Genomic DNA, 22,638 nt, shown 5'->3' with positions numbered 1-22,638 from the left:
GATGGAGTTGAAGCGTCTCTTGATGTGTTTGGTCCTTTTGTGAAATATGGATTCCTTTGCCAAGGCAATTGCACCAGTATTGTCACAAAAGATTTTCATTGGACCCGATGCATTAGGTATGACACCTAGATCGGATATGAACTCCTTCATCCAGACTCCTTCGCTCGCTGCTTCTGAAGCAGCTATGTACTCCGCTTCACATGTAGATCCCTCTACGACGCTTTGTTTAGAACTGCACCAACTGACAGCTCCACCGTTTAATGTAAACACGTATCCGGTTTGCGATTTAGAATCGTCCGGATCAGTGTCAAAGCTTGCATCAACGTAACCTTTTACGGTGAGCTCTTTGTCACCTCCATATACGAGAAACATATCCTTAGTCCTTTTCAGGTATTTCAGGATGTTCTTGACCGCTGTCCAGTGATCCATTCCTGGATTACTTTGGTACCTCCCTGCTAAACTTATAGCAAGGCACACATCAGGTCTAGTACACAGCATTGCATACATGATAGATCCTATGGCTGATGCATAGGGAACATCTTTCATATTCTCTCTACCTTCTGCAGTGGTCGGGCATTGAGTCTTACTCAACTTCACACCTTGTAACACAGGCAAGAACCCTTTCTTTGCTTGATCCATTTTGAACTTCTTCAAAATTTTGTCAAGGTATGTGCTTTGTGAAAGTCCAATTAAGCGTCTTGATCTATCTCTATAGATCTTAATGCCTAATATGTAAGCAGCTTCACCGAGGTCTTTCATTGAAAAACTTTTATTCAAGTATCCCTTTATGCTATCCAGAAATTCTATATCATTTCCAATCAGCAATATGTCATCCACATATAATATCAGAAATGCTACAGAGCTCCCACTCACTTTCTTGTAAATACAGGCTTCTCCGAAAGTCTGTATAAAATCAAATGCTTTGATCACACTATCAAAACGTTTATTCCAACTCCGAGAGGCTTGCACCAGTCCATAAATGGATCGCTGGAGCTTGCACACTTTGTTAGCTCCCTTTGGATCGACAAAACCTTCCGGTTGCATCATATACAACTCTTCTTCCAGAAATCCATTCAGGAATGCAGTTTTGACATCCATCTGCCAAATTTCATAATCATAAAATGCGGCAATCGCTAACATGATTCGGACGGACTTAAGCATCGCTACGGGTGAGAAGGTCTCATCGTAGTCAATCCCTTGAACTTGCCGAAAACCTTTTGCGACAAGTCGAGCTTTGTAGACAGTAACATTAGCATCAGCGTCAGTCTTCTTCTTAAAGATCCATTTATTCTCAATTGCTTGCCGATCATCGGGCAAGTCAACCAAAGTCCATACTTTGTTCTCATACATGGATCCCATCTCAGATTTCATGGCTTCAAGCCACTTTGCGGAATCTGGGCTCACCATCACTTCTTCATAGTTCGTAGTTTCATCATGATCTAGTAGCATGACTTGCAGAACAGGATTACCGTACCACTCTGGTGCGGATCTTACTCTGGTTGATCTACGAGGTTCAGTAGTATCTTGATCTGAAGTTTCATGATCATTATCATTGGCTTCCTCACTAACTGGTGTAGGTGTGACTGAAACAGTTTTCTGTGATGAACTACTTTCCAGTAAGGGAGCAGGTACAGTTACCTCGTCAAGTTCTACTTTCCTCCCACTCACTTCTTTCGAGAGAAACTCCTTCTCTAGAAAGGATCCATTCTTAGCAACGAATGTCTTGCCTTCGGATCTGTGATAGAAGGTATACCCAACAGTTTCCTTTGGGTATCCTATGAAGACACATTTCTCCGATTTGGGTTCGAGCTTATCAGGTTGAAGCCTTTTCACATAAGCATCGCAGCCCCAAACTTTAAGAAACGACAACTTTGGTTTCTTGCCAAACCACAGTTCATAAGGCGTCGTCTCAACGGATTTTGATGGTGCCCTATTTAACGTGAATGCGGCCGTCTCTAAAGCATAACCCCAAAATGATAATGGTAAATCAGTAAGAGACATCATAGATCGCACCATATCTAGTAAAGTACGATTACGACGTTCGGACACACCATTACGCTGTGGTGTTCCGGGTAGCGTGAGTTGCGAAACTATTCCACACTTTTTCAAATGTACACCAAACTCGTAACTCAAATATTCTCCTCCACGATCAGATCGTAGAAACTTTATTTTCTTGTTACGATGATTTTCCACTTCACTCTGAAATTCTTTAAACTTTTCAAATGTTTCAGACTTATATTTCATTAAGTAGATATAACCATATCTGCTTAAATCATCTGTGAAGGTGAGAAAATAACGATATCCGCCACGAGCCTCAATATTCATCGGACCACATACATCTGTATGTATGATTTCCAACAAATTTGTTGCTCTCTCCATAGTACCGGAGAACGGTGTTTTAGTCATCTTGCCCATGAGGCAAGGTTCGCAAGTACCAAGCGATTCATAATCAAGTGGTTCCAAAGGTCCATCAGTATGGAGTTTCTTCATGCGCTTTACACCGATATGACCTAAACGGCAGTGCCACAAATAAGTTGCACCATCATTATCAACTCTGCATCTTTTGGCTTCAACATTATGAATATGTGTATCACTACTCTCGAGATTCAATAAGAATAGACCACTCTTCAAGGGTGCGTGACCATAAAAGATATTACTCATATAAATAGAACAACCATTATTCTCTGATTTAAATGAATAACCGTCTCGCATCAAACAAGATCCAGATATAATGTTCATGCTTAACGCTGGCACCAAATAACAATTATTTAGGTCTAATATTAATCCCGAAGGTAGATGTAGAGGTAGCGTGCCGACCGCGATCACATCGACTTTGGAACCGTTTCCCACGCGCATCGTCACCTCGTCCTTAGCCAATCTGCGCTTAATCCGTAGCCCCTGTTTCGAGTTGCAAATATTAGCAACAGAACCAGTATCAAATACCCAGGTGCTACTGCGAGCATTAGTAAGGTACACATCAATAACATGTATATCATATATACCTTTGTTCACCTTGCCATCCTTCTTATCCGCCAAATACTTGGGGCAGTTCCGCTTCCAGTGACCAGTCTGCTTGCAGTAGAAGCACTCAGTTTCAGGCTTAGGTCCAGACTTGGGTTTCTTCTCTTGAGTAGCAACTTGCTTGCCGTTCTTTTTGAAGTTCCCCTTCTTCTTCCCTTTGCCCTTTTTCTTGAAACTAGTGGTTTTGTTAACCATCAACACTTGATGCTCCTTTTTGATTTCTACCTCTGCAGCTTTCAGCATTGCGAAGAGCTCGGGAATAGTCTTGTTCATCCCTTGCATATTATAGTTCATCACGAAGCTCTTGTAGCTTGGTGGCAGTGATTGGAGAATACTGTCAATGACGCAATCATCCGGAAGATTAACTCCCAATTGAATCAAGTGATTATTATACCCAGAAATTTTGAGTATATGCTCACTAACAGAACTGTTCTCCTCCATCTTGCAGCTATAGAACTTATTGGAGACTTCATATCTCTCAATTCGGGCATTTGCTTGAAATATTAACTTCAACTCCTGGAACATCTCATATGCTCCATGACGTTCAAAACGTCGTTGAAGTCCCGATTCTAAGCCGTAAAGCATGGCACACTGAACTATTGAGTAGTCATCAGCTTTGCTCTGCCAGACGTTCATAACATCTGGAGTTGCTCCAGCAGCAGGCCTGGCACCCAGCGGTGCTTCCAGGACGTAATTCTTCTGTGCAGCAATGAGGATAATCCTCAAGTTACGGACCCAGTCCGTGTAATTGCTACCATCATCTTTCAACTTTGCTTTCTCAAGGAACGCATTAAAATTCAACGGAACAACAGCACGAGCCATCTATCTACAATCAACATAAACAAGCAAGATACTATCAGGTACTAAGTTCATGATAAATTTAAGTTCAATTAATCATATTACTTAAGAACTCCCACTTAGATAGACATCCCTCTAATCTTCTAAGTGATTACGTGATCCAAATCAACTAAACCATAACCGATCATCACGTGAGATGGAGTAGTTTTCAATGGTGAACATCGTTTATGTTGATCATATCTACTATATGATTCACGCTCGACCTTTCGGTCTCCGTGTTCCGAGGCCATATCTGCATATGCTAGGCTCGTCAAGTTTAACCTGAGTATTCTGCTTGTGCAAAAACTGGCTTGCACCCGTTGTAGATGGACGTAGAGCTTATCACACCCGATCATCACGTGGTGTCTGGGCACGACGAACTTTGGCAACGGTGCATACTCAGGGAGAACACTTCTTGATAATTTAGTGAGAGATCATCTTATAATGCTACCGTCAATCAAAGCAAGATAAGATGCATAAAAAAGATAAACATCACATGCAATCAATTTAAGTGATATGATATGGCCATCATCATCTTGTGCTTGTGATCTCTATCTCCGAAGCACCGTCATGATCACCATCGTCACCGGCGCGACACCTTGATCTCCATCGTAGCATCGTTGTCGTCTCGCCAATCTTATGCTTCCACGACTATCACTACCGTTTAGTAATAAAGTAAAGCATTACATCGCGATTGCATTGCATACAATAAAGCGACAACCATATGGCTCCTGCCAGTTGCCGATAACTCGGTTACAAAACATGATCATCTCATACAATAGAATTCAGCATCATGCCTTGACCATATCACATCACAACATGCCCTGTAAAAACAAGTTAGACGTCCTCTACTTTGTTGTTTCATGTTTTACGTGGCTGCTACGGGCTTAAGTAAGAACCAATCTCACCTACGCATCAAAACCACAACGATAGTTTGTCAAATAGACTCCGTTTTAACCTTCGCAAGGACCGGGCGTAGCCACACTCGGTTCAACTAAAGTTGGAGAGACAGTCGCCCGCAAGACATCTATGTGCAAAGCACGTCGAGGGAACCGGTCTCGCGTAAGCGTACGCGTAAGGTTGGTCCGGGTCGTCTCGTCCAACAATACCGCTGAACCAAAGTATGACATGCTGGTAGGCAGTATGACTTGTATCGTCCACAACTCACTTGTGTTCTACTCGTGCATATAACATCAACATAAATAACCTAGGCTCGGATGCCACTGTTGGGTTTCGTAGTAATTTCAAAAAATTTCCTACGCACACACAAGATCATGTGATGTATAGCAACGAGACGGGGGAGTGTTGTCTACGTACCCAACGCAGACCGACTACGGAAGCTCTGACACGACGTAGAGGAAGTAGTCGTACGTCTTCATGATCCAACCGATCAAGCACCGAAACTACGGCACCTCCGAGTTCGAGCACACGTTCAGCTCGATGACGATCCCCGGACTCCGATCCAGCAAAGTGTCGGGGAAGAGTTCCGTCAGCACGACGGTGTGGTGACGATCTTGATGAACTACAGCAGCAGGGCTTCGCCTAAACTCCGCTACAGTATTATCGAGGAATATGGTGGCAGGGGGCACCGCACACGGCTAAGGAATAGATCACGTGGATCAACTTGTGTCTTTCTACGGTGCCTCTGCCTCAGTATATAAAGGAGCCAAGGGGGGAGGGGGGCGCCGGCCAGGAGGAGGGCGCAGGAGGAGTCCTACTCCTTCCGGGAGTAGGACTCCCCCCCAATCCTATTCCAACTAGGATTCCCCAAGGGGGAAAGAGGGAGAGGGGTGGCCGGCCACCTCTCCTAGTCCTAATAGGACTAGGGGAAGGGGGGAGGCGCGCAGCCCTTGTGGGCAGCCCTTTCACCTTTCCACTAAGGCCCATGAAGGCCCATATGGTTCCCGGGGGGTTCCGGTAACCTCCCGGTAACCCGGTAAAATCCCTATTTCACCCGGAACACTTCCGATATCCAAATATAGGCTTCCAATATATCAATCTTTACGTCTCGACCATTTCGAGACTCCTCGTCATGTCCGTGATCACATCCGGGACTCCGAACAACCTTCGGTACATCAAAATGCATAAACTCATAATATAATTGTCATCGTAACCTTAAGCGTGCGGACCCTACGGGTTCGAGAACAATGTAGACATGACCGAGACACGTCTCTGGTCAATAACCAATAGCGGGACCTGGATGCCCATATTGGCTCCTACACATTCTACGAAGATCTTTATCGGTCAGACCGCATAACAACATACGTTGTTCCCTTTGTCATCGGTATGTTACTTGCCCGAGATTCGATCGTCGGTATCCAATACCTAGTTCAATCTCGTTACCGGCAAGTCTCTTTACTCGTTCCGTAATACATCATCTCACAACTAACATATTAGTTGTAATGCTTGCAAGGCTCATGTGATGTGTATTACCGAGAGGGCCCAGAGATACCTCTCCGACAATCGGAGTGACAAATCCTAATCTCGAAATACGCCAACCCAACATCTACCTTTGGAGACACCTGTAATGCTCCTTTATAATCACCCAGTTACGTTGTGACGTTTGGTAGCACCCAAAGTGTTCCTCCGGAAAACGGGAGTTGCATAATCTCATAGTCATAGGAACATGTATAAGTCATGAAGAAAGCAATAGCAACATACTAAACGATCGGGTGCTAAGCTAATGGAATGGGTCATGTCAATCAGATCATTCAACTAATGATGTGACCTCGTTAATCAAATAACAACTCATTGTTCATGGTCAGGAAACATAACCATCTTTGATTAACGAGCTAGTCAAGTAGTGGCATACTAGTGACACTTTGTTTGTCTATGTATTCACACATGTATTATGTTTCCGGTCAATACAATTCTAGCATGAATAGTAAACATTTATCATGATCATAAGGAAATAAATAATAACTTTATTATTGCCTCTAGGGCATATTTCCTTCACCCCGTCCTCTACTTCGTCGCACCAGGGGGCACGCACGCGTAGACGCCACAAGGCCGCCGCCCTTCACAACGCACACATCCATCCATCAGGAGATCCATCCATTCACCACGCACGTTCTAAGAGAAGACTCGCGAGCGCCACATCCATTCGTCGCCGGCGCTACATCCATCCAACTCACCAGCCAGCCATCACGCCCATCCATCCAACACATGGCAAACCCATTCACAAAACACCAGAGGCAGAACACATCTTGCAGGAACCGCAGCCGCAACGGAGACCGGCGGCCATCCGTGCAAGGGCGGCAAGGACTTCGACGACATGAACACCAAGCTCATTTTTCCTGATAGTGAGATGATCGTCTAATTACTGTTTCTATTGCATCTCTCTCTGCCATCCAGCATACATGCACTACACGTAGAGTATGTGCCGGACACCGGAGGCGATGCTTGTGTGATCGTGTCGTCGCCGCCGCCAAGGACGACTGCACCGGACCAGAAAACTGCATCGACATCATTGGGGTTTGTCTACGCCAAGCCCTTCACTTTCAGGTGTCACGTGGCTGGAGATTACTCGGGAGCACCGGAGCTCTCCAACAACGCAGCCCAACCGCTAGCCGCGGCGCCCTACCATGGCGGTCTTCATGGCGCTCGGTGAACACCTCATGGCGTACAGGTCACGACGCACAGATGGTGACTAACAGGGCCACGGTGAATAGGTTCATGGCAAAGGGTACACCGGCGTACAGGTTTTGCATCACGTTCTTGGAGGAGACGAAGTGGCGGAATCGGAGCTCGCTGACGACGCAGCCTGAAACTCGCCTTTCCCTTCACGGCGTACAGGTCCTTGGTGGAACCAATGTCCGCGAGGACGGGTCTAAGACCGGCTCTTCCTTTACGAGGCACGCGTCCCCGACGAACAGGTCAATGGCGTACAGATCCTTCATCGAGTTGGAATTTGCAACAGCACTGCCAAGGCCGGTCCCTCCTACGGGAGTGCACCCACTGTGGCAGACAGAGCAGCGACGTACAGGTCCACGGCATCACCAGCGTACAGGTCACCCCTTGGCGTAGCACCAGCCCAGCGTGACATGGCCTCTACAACGCTACCTTTCCACAGCCTCGTGAGGCGGCCCCCCTTTGTCTTGGCGGACCGCCGAATACTCGGCGTCTAGCCGAGATGAGGTGCCAACCACCCTGGGCACGCCCATGTGAGCGCGCGTTAGTTTTTACACTGACGCCGGTCTCCCCAAACCGTTACACCCGCAAGGCATAGCCCCTTGAACACCCCGATGAAGCAACAGGTCGTCAAGAAGTATAAGCCGAGCGCGACCTATGCTACCCCAACACCAACTACTCCAACACCGCCAAGACCGATGAGGCACGACGGCGAGGGCGGGCGCGGCCACCGCTAAGGCCACGCCACTTGCGGCGCGTGTACCGACGAGGACACGGGCTCTGCCGCTGCCCACACACACATCACCATCATCATGCATGGAGGACGCGAAGCGAAGACGACGAAGACGACCACACGGCTTCATCGGAGGTATCCCGCGGAGCAACCCGCGGGTGTAATTAATCGGAGCCTTCTGAGGCCCCGGGAACCAGGAGACCGCAGTTGCCACAGTCAGGCTAGCCGCGCTAGTAGGCCACGAAGTGCACTTTTTTGTTTACGGGATCTTGTAATTTCGTTTCTCCAATGAGATTAATGAAATACTCATTTCCCGTATTCATTTCTTTGTGTACTATGGTACACTGGCACGCCCGCAAATTTTCTTTTCTTCTTTTCCCCGACGCAAGAGAGAAATACGCTCCCCTTCCCTTCTCGCGGAGTCTTAGATATTTTTCTCGTGTCAAACAACCCACTCGTGCACCCTCTGTCCTCTGTCCTTTCCCTCTCTCTCTCTCTCTCAAATTATTGACCACTGGAGTACTGTACTACAAGTGTCAAAATCGTGTTTTTTCACTCACAAAGTTACAGCTAGTAAATCATGATGTGGTGGGCAGCTGCTGCAGAGGCTTGGATCTGTTTCTAGTAGTGTTATGTCCTCTTCGTTTTCCCCTTTCCCTCACCCTCGAAAACTTTGAGCGGCCATAGTGAAAATAAATAAAACTAACACTTTATTGAAATTTTAACACAACATAAACTCAATCTGAAAATATTTCATAAAATGGCCCTTTTTTGCATGACGCCCGGACTGGGGCGTCATGCTCTGTGTACTGTACTACAAGTGTCAAAATCATGTTTTTTCACTCACAAAGTTACGGCTAGTAAATCATGATGTGATGGTCAGCTGCTGCAGAGGCTTGGATCTGTTTCTAGTAGTATTATGTCCTCTCCGTTTTCCCCTGTCTCTCACCCTCAAAACCTTTTAATGGCCATAGTGAAAACGGATAAAATCGACCCTTTTTGAAATTTTAACACTAAATAAACTTAATCTGAAAATATTTCACATAATGGCCCTGTTTTGCATGACGCCCGGGGCTAGGACACCATGCTCTGAAGTACTGTACTACAAGTGTCAAAATCATGTTTTTTCACTCACAAAGTTACGGCTAGTAAATCATGATGTGATGGTCAGCTGCTGCAGAGGCTTGGATCTGTTTCTAGTAGTATTATGTCCTCTCCGTTTTCCCCTGTCTCTCACCCCTCAAAACCTTTTAGTGGCCATAGTGAAAACGGATAAAATCGACCCTTTTTGAAATTTTAACACTAAATAAACTTAATCTGAAAATATTTCACATAATGGCCCTGTTTTGCATGACGCCCGGGGCTAGGACACCATGCTCTGAAGTACTGTACTACAAGTGTCAAAATCATGTTTTTTCACTCACAAAGTTACGGCTAGTAAATCATGATGTGATGGTCAGCTTCTGCAGAGGCCTGGATCTGTTTCCAATAGTACTATGTCCTCTCCGTTTTCCCCTTTCCCTCACCCTCGAAAACTTTAAGTGGCCATAGTGAAAATGGATAAAACTGACCTTTTTTTGAAACTTTAACACAAAATGAACTCAATCTGAAAATATTTCACAAAATGGCTCTATTTTGCATGATGCCCGAGGCTAGGACATCATACTAAAGAGTATGACGCCTCAGGTTAGGGAGCAATGGTGCAACATGTAGCATGGCGCCCCGGGTTAGGGCGTCATGCCAAATAGCATGGCACCCTACCCGGGGCGTCATATGCTATCTAGCATGACGCCCTAGCCCCGGGCATCGTGCAAAAGGCCACTTTATGAAATGTTTTTATACTAGGGCCATTTTGTGTTGAAGTTTAGAAAAATGGCCAGTCTTGTCCATTTCACGCGGCCATGATACTACTATACTACGTACTTGTTGCTGCATGCTAGCACCACGTCATTTTCAACACGATTAATTCACAAATTCATCTCGACTTGACCGTACGTGACGCGACTTAAAAAGCTGGTAGTACGTACTTGTACTATAATTGATGAATCCCTGTTCTCCTGGTGGGTCAAACAGGTTGGCCAGATCTCGAGTCCATGGCTGGATTAATTGGTACGATCGATACCCCACAGCCGCGCCCATTCCTTGCACGGTGCAGTGCTGGGAGGATCATACGTGTGTTGTGTCTTGTGTGTGCGTGTGCACGATCGAGACGTTGCTGCTTGCACAACTCTGCGTCTGCCGCTGCTCTGGCTGCTGCTGCTGACCGCGCCCGCGCGTGCGCGTGTGGGCACAGTTGGGCGTCCTACGGAGGTGAAGGTACACTCTTTTGTTCTAACCGGGCTCACATCCATTTTCATTATTAATTTCTTAAAGGAAATATCCGATATACAGAGTTCAACTCAGAAAATGAAAAACATACTGAAAGCAACTGGATTAAAGGAGAGGGGGAAGATCGAGTTGGAGCATTAACAGGAAATCCGTTGTGGATGCTCAAGCTCGAGGTATCCATCAACCTGTTACGGCATCTCCAACGCCGACTTTCAAACCTCCTACATCCATTCGGACCGTGCTGTCCGAACTACGAAGCCATTCAACATGCATCTGTATCGGTCCGCGGTGCAGTTGGGACGTACTTTCTCCCGTAAACCGGAGACAGATGTGGGGAGCTTTGCGGGAGTCCAGGCTGCTGCCACACCCGTGTCTGACCGCCCTGGCCCATCCAAACCCCACACCCACCCCTCCCGCTCTGTTCTTCCAATGCACACGCCGCTTACCGCGACGCACTCATACCGGTCTAGAGCACCCAACGGTCGGCATTGCTGGCGCGATGTGGCCGGAGGCAGGGAGGATAGCGCTGACTGACGCAGTCTCTCGGGACCCACCGCTTCAATGCGGACGCAGCTTTCCGAGGAACATACTCCGGCCGCTGCGCCGTATTGAAGCGGCTGACCGGTCGTTCGCATGGCCTGGTCGTGGCTTTATAAGCCACAGTTTGACGTCATCCACATCGCAATATATCCTCCTCCTCCTCTCTCCCCGCCCATCTCCCTCCACAACTCCGGCGATGGGCAAGTCCCATACTTCGGCGCCTGCAGGCGGCGGTTCTAGGGCGGGCTCGAGCGGATAGTGGCGACACTGCCCTCGAACTCTGGGGCTGTCGACCTCATCGGCGAACGGCTCCTCGACGAAGAAGGATATCGTCATCTCCTCCAGCAATGAGGACGACCAGCCCCAGAAGGAGCAGTCCGCGTCGGCAGTGGCGGGCCAGGTGTACGCCTCCACCGACGCGAGTATGAGGAGCTGATGGAGCTAATGCTCCGTCGCTTGGTGCTCCACCTCAATAGCCCGGCTCCTTCATCGGGGATACTAATCCCCGTGAAGCTGGAACCGACATCCCATCCGTGCTCTCCGCCATGCAACTGCAGCGTCCAAATCAGACGCCGGCTGAAGGAAGTGCGCCTCTAACTGCCACCAATGTGCGTCAAGGAGGAGACGCTCTCTCCGCCGCCCCGGCGCATCAAGGCGAAGCGCCGCTTGCCGCTGCACGTGCCTAATGCGACCGCGAAAGCACACGCTCGCCTTCGCCACTACCTCGGCGGCGGCGGTGGCAGCTCCTCGTCGTCCCAGAGCGCCATAACAACGCAGGAGACCACTGACAGGGAGCGGCGCCGGCGGCAACACAGCGCGCCGGTAGGAGTTCGCTAACTCCAACGTCCTGCCACCACACATCGCGACAGACTCAGAGCTGGAGGAGATGAGAAAGCGTTGTCTCCGCCGCCTTGCAGGGAGATGGCCAAGTACGACGAGGGGTGGTCTCGCAGCGAGACCGCCGCCGCCAGTGCCTCCTCCTCCAAGGCCCGCCGCTTTCTCCCCTCGCCCACGTCGCTGGTGGCCGCAACCGTACTACGTACGACACAAGAGGAAGCCGAGAGGATCATCCGTGAGCGTCAGGCTGCTGCCGCGAAGCCGCCACCTTCCCCCGCCTGAAGCCCGACTCCGACGACTCCGACGCCGCATCGGGCGACGATGACACAGGTGGATCCACCTACCAGCCCGGCATAGTCTATGAGGTCACCGTCAGGTATAGAGTAGTTTAGTGTTTTATTTTAAGGTTTTTCATTCAGCGGACGACATATCGTCCGGTTTCATATACAAATTATCTTATTTCAAATGAAATCCAACATGTTTATATCAAAATTCGCTCGGTTGACACGATTTTTATCAGTTGGTTCGAGCTGTTCTCAAAATACTAATCAGTCTCATCGAGTGTCTTCATCCGGTCCCACTGAGTAGTGCATAAATGTGTGTAACGTTTAGATTTTTGGTGTTGCCTAGCTTGCACTCGCCTCGATATTTGTTCCTTGTGACATGCCCATAATTTTTAATGTGATTACCTTTTGTCGTTACAAATTAGAACTCAATGTACGACCCTTTTTGTGTTCACGCTTCAGATTGTTGAACATGCATGCATTCATTTTTTTTATTCACCGTGCTGGCATAAGTACTTCTATCCTTGTTATATAATTAAGTGAAATTATGATATAGTCAAATTTGTTTTGAACGTTAGGGCTTTGTTTAGTTTTTTTCTAAGGGCCCTAAATTCCTACAGACTGGTCTGATTCAAAACCATTTTGATCTTAAGAACAGGGTGTGCCATCAATATATATATATATATATATATATATATATATATATATATATATATATATATATATGCTAATTGGTACCAATTTAAGTCTTTAGTTATCCTGAAAGGTTTGGGAGGACAATTTTAATTTTCCTATATCAATTATGGAGAGAAATAAATGCCTAAATCAAATCTTCACATAAAAATGGTTAAAAATGCATGTATAATTATAAACGAGCTAGTATTTATCAAGGCCTAAATTTAAACATCAATACTAGCTAAGTTTAGCTCTTCAACAAACATAGGACGTCAATAAACATAACCATTTGGATAAGCGTTGATGCCAAAAATTAATATCTCATAAAAATAACCATGTTAGTATCCACATACTTTAACTATATATATGAATCATGAATGTACTCATACTTTCATCCTTTCGAGTTTGGAAGAATATCTGACAATACATCATCGACACATGACGAACATGGGTAAAGGACTAGTGGGAACCAACAAGGCATTGATATGCTTGTGGTTGGTGATGCTGCTTCTCCTTTCATCTGGTAGGAACACAATTAACCTACACATCTCTAGTTCATACTAATCCGAGTTAACTTAATTACTTGACTCTTATTGTTTGCTAATGGATGCAGAAGAGATGAGATCTGATGGCTGTGAAGGTCATGATAGCCAAACCTGGGATGGCAACATGTGTGTAAAGCACGGCACCTGCAATGTGGTCTGCCAAAGAGAGGGTTATGACAGAGGCCGCTGCTACGTGACTGTATGCAGGTGCTACAAGAACTGCACTGCTCTACCAATTTAGGCATATGATCATTTCGTGGACGCTCGGTCGGTGCTATTGCTATGAGTCTATGCATTACAACATAAGTAAATCAAGAGGCTCCCTATACATGCAATAATAAAGGATTCGTGCTTGATGGTGTAATGTTCACTTGCTCTTTTTTGCCCGCTTTTGCTTGATTATGATTAATACTGCTCATTGCAGCCATCGTCTATTAGTTTTCCATAGTAACGTTAGAAAATTACTGAACAATATCAACCGCCCGCGAGATCGGTTGAAAAGTGCGGCTGCGAGATTGGTTCGCCTGCCGCGAGATCGACGGTAGAGAACAACCTTTTTCGACGAGATTGAGGGATGTGCGGCTGCAAACACTGCCCTATTTTTTTAGTTGGTGTCTTGGACATCTAAAGCCCAGCAGGCCCAAATAATGGCAGGTCGTCCATTTTGTTACAGGAGCAGCGACCCATCCCGTATAACGATCTGTGGTTACTTACGAACTTTTGCAAATCGATCCAACAGTCAAAAATTCTTAAACTCGTTGATCTAATGGTCAGAAGCCTTGAGAGGGCAGAAAAGGTGCTCAGTTATAATGTATCTAAATATGCGGCTAAGACTGGATGGTATCCTCTGACATCTGTGTCCGCGGACTGAACGGATGTGGGAGGAAATTTACCGGTCACTATTGGAGATGCCCTTGACACTGTATATCTCGGAGGTGGAGGTGTTGGGAGCAATGAAGGCGGCAACCGGCAAGCAGGAGATGGGTGGATGGATCGGCTGGGTTCGGTGCACGCAGCAATAGTACGTACTCCAAACCACGTAGCACAAGAGAAGTCGAACAGAGCAGATGCATAGTGTGTGTGGCGTTGTACTGTTTGACATTTGCACCGGCTAGGTAGCTATGTCTATGCTATACTAGCTCGGTGTGCTGTGCTGGGGCCAAAGGCGCGCATGGATGGATGGACCTAAGCTATAGGTAAGGTAAGTGGTGGGCATGGAGCCATTCTTGCATGGTCCATGCATGAACGCTCATTACTTCATCCATTTATTTCTGTACGTATATGGTGTGGCCCTTCCTTGCTTGCAGAGGGATGGACTGATCGGCGCAAAGCAGGAAACTTCCTTCCTTGCCGATCAACGATCATCGAGGAGGACGGAGGTCGACGGCGACGTGCGCGCGTGCGGCACATTGATGTATGGGCATTTGTTGCGCACAGGCAAGCAAGCTGCAGCGTGTCGGCGTCGGCATCGCTCGTGCGCGTGCGCGTGCGTGTGCATATCCATATCCATATCTATCCGATCCAGAAGTGCGCGCCCATATTATCAATCAAGCAGCAGGCAAGAAAGAATAATGTGCATGTACAGGCAGCGGGGAATGTCTCGCCTCACTCAGTCTTCTCAGATCGAAATTACTTGCCGTTCAAACATATGTATCTAGGAAGTATTTCTAACTTCTAGCATTTCGTTCGGAGGTGATTCTTCTGTCGATGATAGAGGTGCACAAGAAGGTACTACCAATACACATTTTTTTTGCGGGGTACCAGTACACATTTCTGCTGCTTTTCATATTCGTGTTGGGTCGAGAACAAACACGAATGAAGGTACTACATGTAGTTGGCCGGCCAATCAATCAAATCAGAGTTGCACAAGCGCTCTCTCCACGGTCCCACCTCTACTTTTGCTGTGTACCCATCGATGTGCACATGCGTACGTGTTGTGGCAAGTTTCACGATGAGATCGAGTGGGTAACAATTGGCCAGTCACTTCTAATGTAAAGATGTATCTCCAACAATGCTATGGATCATATGTCATCTAGCTTCGCAAGAGTGCCCCCTTTCGTGATGATAGGATGATAATATATAGTGCATGCCGTTCGAGATCTGTCTAAGAACGCTTCCATTGTCAAAAAGGCAGCTGTGAACTTTCTTGAAATGAGGAAAAGTTGGCCTTGTTGTCAAATTTAAGCCATGGCACCGTTAGGTCTTTGAACACAAATGCATGCTCGAGGATCAGGTGCCTAGAGCACTAGTAGATCTGATAGCACATAGCAGAATATTAAAACATAAGCAGAACGGAAAAAATGACAATGGATATCCCACTGGCCACATAGTGCCAGCAAAAAGGACCAAAAAACAAAGTTGTTCAAAGATCCAATGACAGGGGAAAAAGAACAGATCCTCTAGTGTTCACAAAAGTAACGTGCTGATAGACGCAAATTTGTCACTGGACTTACCCGTGAAGTGGATGAAAGCACAGGTGACATATGTCGCGATCTTATTGTGCCACATCTAACCATTGTATGTGTGTAGATCCTCTAATTTTTTGGTAGTATGTATCATATTTTTTGCATACTTTATTTTGCGTATAAATATGTACGTATTTCACAAATACAATAAACTATGGACTCACTTGCAATTTTTCCATATAACTCACTTTGTAGTATCTTAAATATAGTTTGTGAATATAATAAAACTAATAAAGTAGAGTATATACTACCACATGATAGTATATGAGAAATGGGTGTAACTACATCTGATAGTAGGATGCATTTTCTATATAAGAAATGCATGTGAAGGAGGGTACTCCCATCGGCATCAAGGTTGGGCGCCATTCCTATCGAAATGGTACAGGTATTTCATCCATAAATACCAAATATATTGCGAATAAAGCAACCCATTAAGGAGTATCCATCGACGCATTGATTTTAAAAGGTGGCAATTAAGCTTTCAATCACCAGCTCGTCGGTCTGGTAGTAATCTCCATGCGTAGGACCAAGGCAAGGTGTACGAATGGCAGTCCATATTAAGTTGTAGTGCTCCTATATTTCACTGACATTCCCCTATGTAAAATGTAGTGCATAATAGTTTGTACTAGAAGGACAAGCGTTTTACGGCGCCGTTTTTTCATTTGTGGAATTTATTCAATTTTTCTCTGAAAAGTTGTTATGACAATTCATTTTTCTCGCATACCGTAGGGGCAGTCGAGCAAATGCAGCACCTCATGGGTGGTATTTGAAGGTTCTGTTGTTTGCTTTTTTCTTTATTTACTTTCTTTTCTTTTTGGTTTGATTGGTTTTCTTTCATTTTGGCCTTTAAGATTTCTTTTCTTGTTTAATTTTATATTTGTTTTCTTTTTACATTTTTAATTCGTCAATATTTTATATCAGTAGTTTTAAAATTTGGGAACACATTTTAAATTCATGAACATTATTTTCGAATTTATGTACATTTTCAATTTCGTGAATGTTTTTTCATATTCATAAGCGTTTTTAATCCATGATTTTTTTAAGTTTCTTAAAATTAATGAATATTTGAATAATATCTGAAATATTCAATACAGAATAGTTTCATTAATATCTGGAAATCATATTATTTTTTAAAACAGTATTCAATAAATAATGAAAAAATATCTGAAAAATATTGATATTTTAAAAATTACTACTCTGAAATATCTGAAATCTAAAATAATGTGAAAATGATGAATAAAATTTGCTCATTAATTTAAAATATCTGGAATATAAAAAATATTTTGTAATTTTAAAATAACAAATTTGGTCCGACAAAACATAGGTTTACTTAACAAACGCTGATATCTCAAATATCAAACAAATACAATGGAGGTGGACGTGCGCGAACGGGGGAGCTGGTTTCGGGAAAATGGCGATGGGCCACGACGTGCAACACTATCACGAGAGAGAGGCGGAGAGGATGAAAGATTTTAGTTTTCTACAACAGAGGAGGGGAAAGGTTGTTGAAGAAGAAGGGTATGACATGTAGGCCCCTATGCTCAGTGAGAGAAACGAGGTTTTTCGGTCGGGATTGTCTTGCCAAACAGGTATTGGGTCGGTTTAGGCTGGGATCGGTGAGTAGAAGGTATGAACTTCAGGGATTTTAACGTGAGGATTTGTTTGTGTCGCACTCTATAACCTCAGGGTTTAAAACAGTGGTGTTCCGTTTACTGGCAGTAGTACAAGCGAGCAGTCACTGTGTGGCCTGCAGGCTACTGTTGGGTCTACTGTTGTGCCTGCTGCTGCCCCTGCGTGCGCGTGCGTGCGCATATCCATATCCATATCTATTCGATCCAGCCGTGCGCGCCCATATCATCCATCAAGCAGCAGGAAAGAAAGAATTATGTCACATGCGGAGGCAGTGGAGAATGTCTCGCCTCACTCGGTCTTTTCAGTACTTGTCGTTTAGACGGATGTATATATAAAGTATTTCTAACTTCTAGTACCATTCATTCGGACGTGATTCTTCTGTTGATGATAGAGGTGCACAAGAAGGTACTTACTACGTACACATTTCTGCTGCCTTTCATATTCGTGTTGGATGGAGAACATGAATGAAGGTACTACATATTCGTGTTGGCTGGCCAATCAATCAAATCAGAGTTGCACGAGTGCCTCTCGCTTGTCCTCTTGTCGTGTCTCTCTCTCCACGGTCCCACCTCTACTTTTGCTGTGTACCCATGGATGTGCACATGCGTACGTGTTGTGGCTAGTTTCACGATGAGATCGAGTGTGGGTAACAATAGGACAGTCACTCCTAATGTAAAGATGATCTCCAACAATGATATGGAGCATATGTCATCTGGCTTCAGAAGAGTGCTCCCTTTTCAGATGATAGGATGATAATATGTAGTGCATGTCGTAAGAGATCTTGTCTATGAACGCTTCCATTGTCGAAAAGGCAGCCGTGAATTTTCTTGAAATGAGGAAAGATTGGCCTTATTGTCAAATCTATGCCATGGCACCATTAGGTCTTTGAACACAAATGCATGCGCGAGAGTCAGGTGCCTAGAGCACTAGTAGAGTTGATAGCACGTAGCAGAATATTAAAACATAGGCAGCACGGAGAAAATGAAAATGGATATCCCACTCGCTACATAGAGCCGGCAAAAAGGACCAAAAAACAAAAAGCTGTTCAATGATCCAATGACAGGGGAAAAGGAACAGATCCTCCAGTGTTCACAAAGGTGATGTGCTGATAGACACAAATTTGTCACATGACTTCACCAGTGAAGTGGATGAAAGTATGGGTGACATGTGTTGCGGTCTTATTGTGCCACGTCTAACCATCGTATATAATGCACAACATGCGAAGGAGCGTACTCTTATCGGCGTCAAGGTTGGGGTACCATTCCTATCGAAATAGTAAGGTATTTCATCCATAAATACCAAATATATTGCAAATAAAGCAACCTATCAAGGAGTATCCATCAACACATTGATTTCAAAAGGTGGTAATTAAGCTTTCGATCATCAGCTCATCGGTCAGGTAGTAATCTCCATATGTAGGACCAAGACGAGAGCGTATCAGGTACTCCAGTGGATGGAGTACTCCGGCTACACCCTGCAGACACTAGTGCAGAACCGGGAAATAGCACCGGTTCGTACGGCCCTTTAGTGCCGGTTCCATAACCGGCACTAAAGCCCCCCTCCCCCCCCCCCCCCTAGTACCGGTTCAGCACGAACCGGTGCTAAAGGGCAAGCACGTGGCACGAGCCAGCTCCGGGGGCCGGGAGCCCTTTAGTACCGGTTGGTAACACCAACCGGTACTAAAATGTTTGGGGGGTTTTTGGTTTTATGATTTTTTTTCATTTAATTTTGTGTTTTCCATTTTAATTCTTTTTTGTTTGCTGGTATTTTACGATACTACACATTGTACACGTTATGCATATATATATATATATATATATATATATATATATATATATATATATAAATAGAATTTCTAGTAGAACCAATCATATATATATCATCAATGTCTCACAAACCACCATATTAATTCACACATACACATATGTATAGATATATACAATTTCTCCTACATATGCATGTTGCCTTCGGAGCCAGTGGCATTAGCCTAATTGGTGCCTTCGGAGCACGATGACAATTGGAAGTGGTTCATGACCTGGTCGATGGGGGCGGTAGCGGGTAATAGTATTCTCTCTTCGGATTTATGACCTGGTCGAGCAAAAATCCCGCTATTTCCTCTTGAAGTGCTTCTACGCGCTCCGTTTCTAGGAGCTTGTCCCGCACCTCTGTGAACTGTTAAGAAGGAGATCAATATGCATGTGTATTAGTTGTGTGACTAGATATCGATAATGGTGTAAAAATTGTGAATAGTGTTCTGACAAGCGTATCCATTCCTGTCTTTGAGATCTGCTCCTTTAAAGGTGTAAAAATTGTGAATAATTAATCAAGCATGATAATTAAAGAGATGGCAGCTAGCTAGCTAGCTAGTACTAATTAATTACTTACCTTGGGTCGAAACCATTTCAGCTGTCGTTTCCATTCGCCTTCCGTAATGCTGATGAACCTTGCCCAAGCCCTGCCCGCCGACAAAGAAAATGAATAAAGGGGTTATTAAATAGTTCATATCATGAAATGACAAACTAAATAGGCCGAGATATATAGTTAATAATGATTGAAATTACCTGTTGACTATCCCAAACAAGATGTTATAGTCACTATTTGCTTTGAGTAGTGAGTCTAGTATTTCAAATGTTCCGGCCTCAACTTTAATGATACACAAGATCCAGTAAAATCTGCATGCACATACGTTTGCATGTCTTAATTAAGCGGGCATATGTAAGCAAAAACATGTAGCTAGCTAGTAGGCAAAAACAGAGAATTTGTAGTACATTAAGCGGGGATATCTATCCAGCACTGACGAACGAACTTGTCCGCAATCTTCTTAGGCGCTAATGGTTCGCCATTAGGTCTGATTGCCTCGATATTATACTTTACGCCCTCCTTCAACTTTTTGTTCGGGCCTCTTTCGTCCTGTTGCCTGAAGATTTGCTCGATCCGGATGGCTGAAAGAAGAAAGATCGATTCGTTAATATATCTTCAACTCATTTAAAACATGTGATGATCACGAGATGCCTGCTTATATAAATATATATACCTCACCGGTCTTTGTTGTTTCAGGATCAACATGTTCTTCGTCATCGTCATAATCGTAGTTCATGACTTCATCAATTCGGTCATCGCGATCGAATATCATATCACCCTCTCCGGTGTTGTTTAGAAATTCGGAGCCGTCATAATCTTCTTCATTCTGATCATCATCTGGCCCGCATATCGTATCGAACATGGTCTGTTCTCCCTCTCTGTCGGTATTGTCCGCCATAGCTTTTATTTAACTATGCCAAAAGAAATATAAAACAATTTAGTATTCAAATTACATCGTCTCGAATAATAGATATAATATCGAATACATCGTCTCAAATAATAGATATAATCTCGAATACATCGTCTCGAATAATAGATATAATCTCGAATACATCATCTCAAATAATATATAATATTGAATAGTACATCACTGGCTAGGTAGCTAATTAAAGATCGAATACTACAGAAGAATCTAGGACACTCGCGGTTCCTGCGGCGCGGGCGGTGGACACCCAAAGAGAAGGAACCCTCACAGGATCATAGCTGAAATGAGATCCCTGAAGAAACTGCCAGGTATTGGACAACCTGCCGCCCTCTAACGCAACCATGTAGCGATGGACGTGCTCGTCCTCCTCCCTGACACGGCGACGTACCACCTCCGGCGGGGCCGGCTCCCTCCGCATCGAAACTGGCCCACGCGAACGCCACCAAACGAGATCAGGGTCGACGACGGGACCCGGGGCCGGGTTCCTCATCAAGCGGCGCGCCCCTCCAGGCAGCACCTCCCAGTGCCAGCCCGGCGGAGCCTAGTCCCGGACATGGGTTAGTCGGACGTCGTCGCGGACGGGTCGACAGCGAGGATGTGGGCCGGGCATCATCGAGAACAAATACTAGCTATATGCCCGCAAAAGTAACATTTTTTTAATAATTGGATTTTGATAACTAAAATTTCTAACATTTCTATATAACACTAATTATGCTATCATTGCATATGTCAAAATTCTATATGCTATTTCATACTAATTAAGCATCTAACACTAAAAACAGAAAACACAACTTTTATACATCCATTAAAAAACTGAAAAACAACATTATATAAAAAAATTCCATACTATTAAACACTAATTATATCCATCTAACATTCATTCATACATATATACTAGTGAAAAAATAATAATTAAAAAATCTAAACTAATTAAACATACAAAATACATATATACTAATATATACATGCATTAATTCATACATATGTACGTGTGTGTGTGTGTTCATCATGCTTGTGTGTGTGTATGGGCTCGGGGAGGGGCGGCGCCCATGGTGGCCGCCGGGGGCGAGGGAGAGGGGTTAGAGGGGGAGAGCTCACAGCGGGGCGACGACGACGGCGAGGCGACGGCCGGGGGCGGCGACGGGCCAGGGCGTGACGCGGGGGCCGCGACGCGGGGACGGCGCGACGGGGACGGGCCTGGGGCGGCGAGGGAGACGAGGGCGGCGACGGTGACGGGGGCGGCGACGGGGACGGTGTCGATCGATCGGGGCGCGCGGGCGGTGCTTCAATGGGGAAACAGAGGAAGAAATAGAGGGAGAATGAAATTTTCGTAAGTGTTGTGTATATAGAAGGCACCTTTAGTACCGGTTGGAGCCACCAACCGGTACTAAAGGCCTGTTTTGGCCAGGCCAAGCGGCGGGAACCGCACCCCCTTTAGTACCGGTTGGTGGCTCCAACCGGTATTAAAGGCCCCCCTTTAGTACCGGTTGGTGCCACGAACCGGTACTAAAGGGGGTGCGCTGGCGCAGGTGCGGTGCGCAAGTTTAGTCCCACCTCGCTAGCCGAGGGGCGGCCGCACTGGTTTATAAACCCCCGTGCGGTTGCTCTCTCGAGCTCCTCTCCAAAGCAGGCCTACTGGGCCTACATGTTCTGTGCTGCCCTATTGGCCTACTGGGCCTTTGCGGGCCTGCATCCTGGCCCAACAATAGGTTGGGTTTCTAGTCGTATGCAGGCCGCTCTGGCCTAGTAGGCAGGCTTTTTATTTTTATTTTTTAGCTTTATTTATTTTTGAGTTGTTTTTTTTGTGTATTTAGAGTTTCTTTGT

The 22,638-nt window shown here is 45.4% G+C and overlaps 1 long non-coding RNA gene across 1 annotated transcript; it reads left to right on the top strand.

The window, feature by feature from the left end:
• Positions 1 to 13,288: 13,288 nt before the first annotated feature.
• Positions 13,289 to 13,794, top strand: LOC125540567 (uncharacterized). The gene is made up of 2 exons (XR_007297342.2): positions 13,289 to 13,408; positions 13,499 to 13,794. It is a non-coding gene; the product is annotated as an uncharacterized LOC125540567 (long non-coding RNA).
• The last annotated feature ends 8,844 nt before the right edge of the window (positions 13,795 to 22,638 follow it).

Source organism: Triticum urartu, chromosome 2A (genome assembly GCF_056163025.1).
Source record: "Triticum urartu cultivar PI428250 chromosome 2A, HENAU_Tu73, whole genome shotgun sequence".
NCBI classification, from domain to species: Eukaryota; Viridiplantae; Streptophyta; class Magnoliopsida; order Poales; family Poaceae; genus Triticum; species Triticum urartu.
This window is presented reverse-complemented; position numbering and strand designations above follow the sequence as displayed.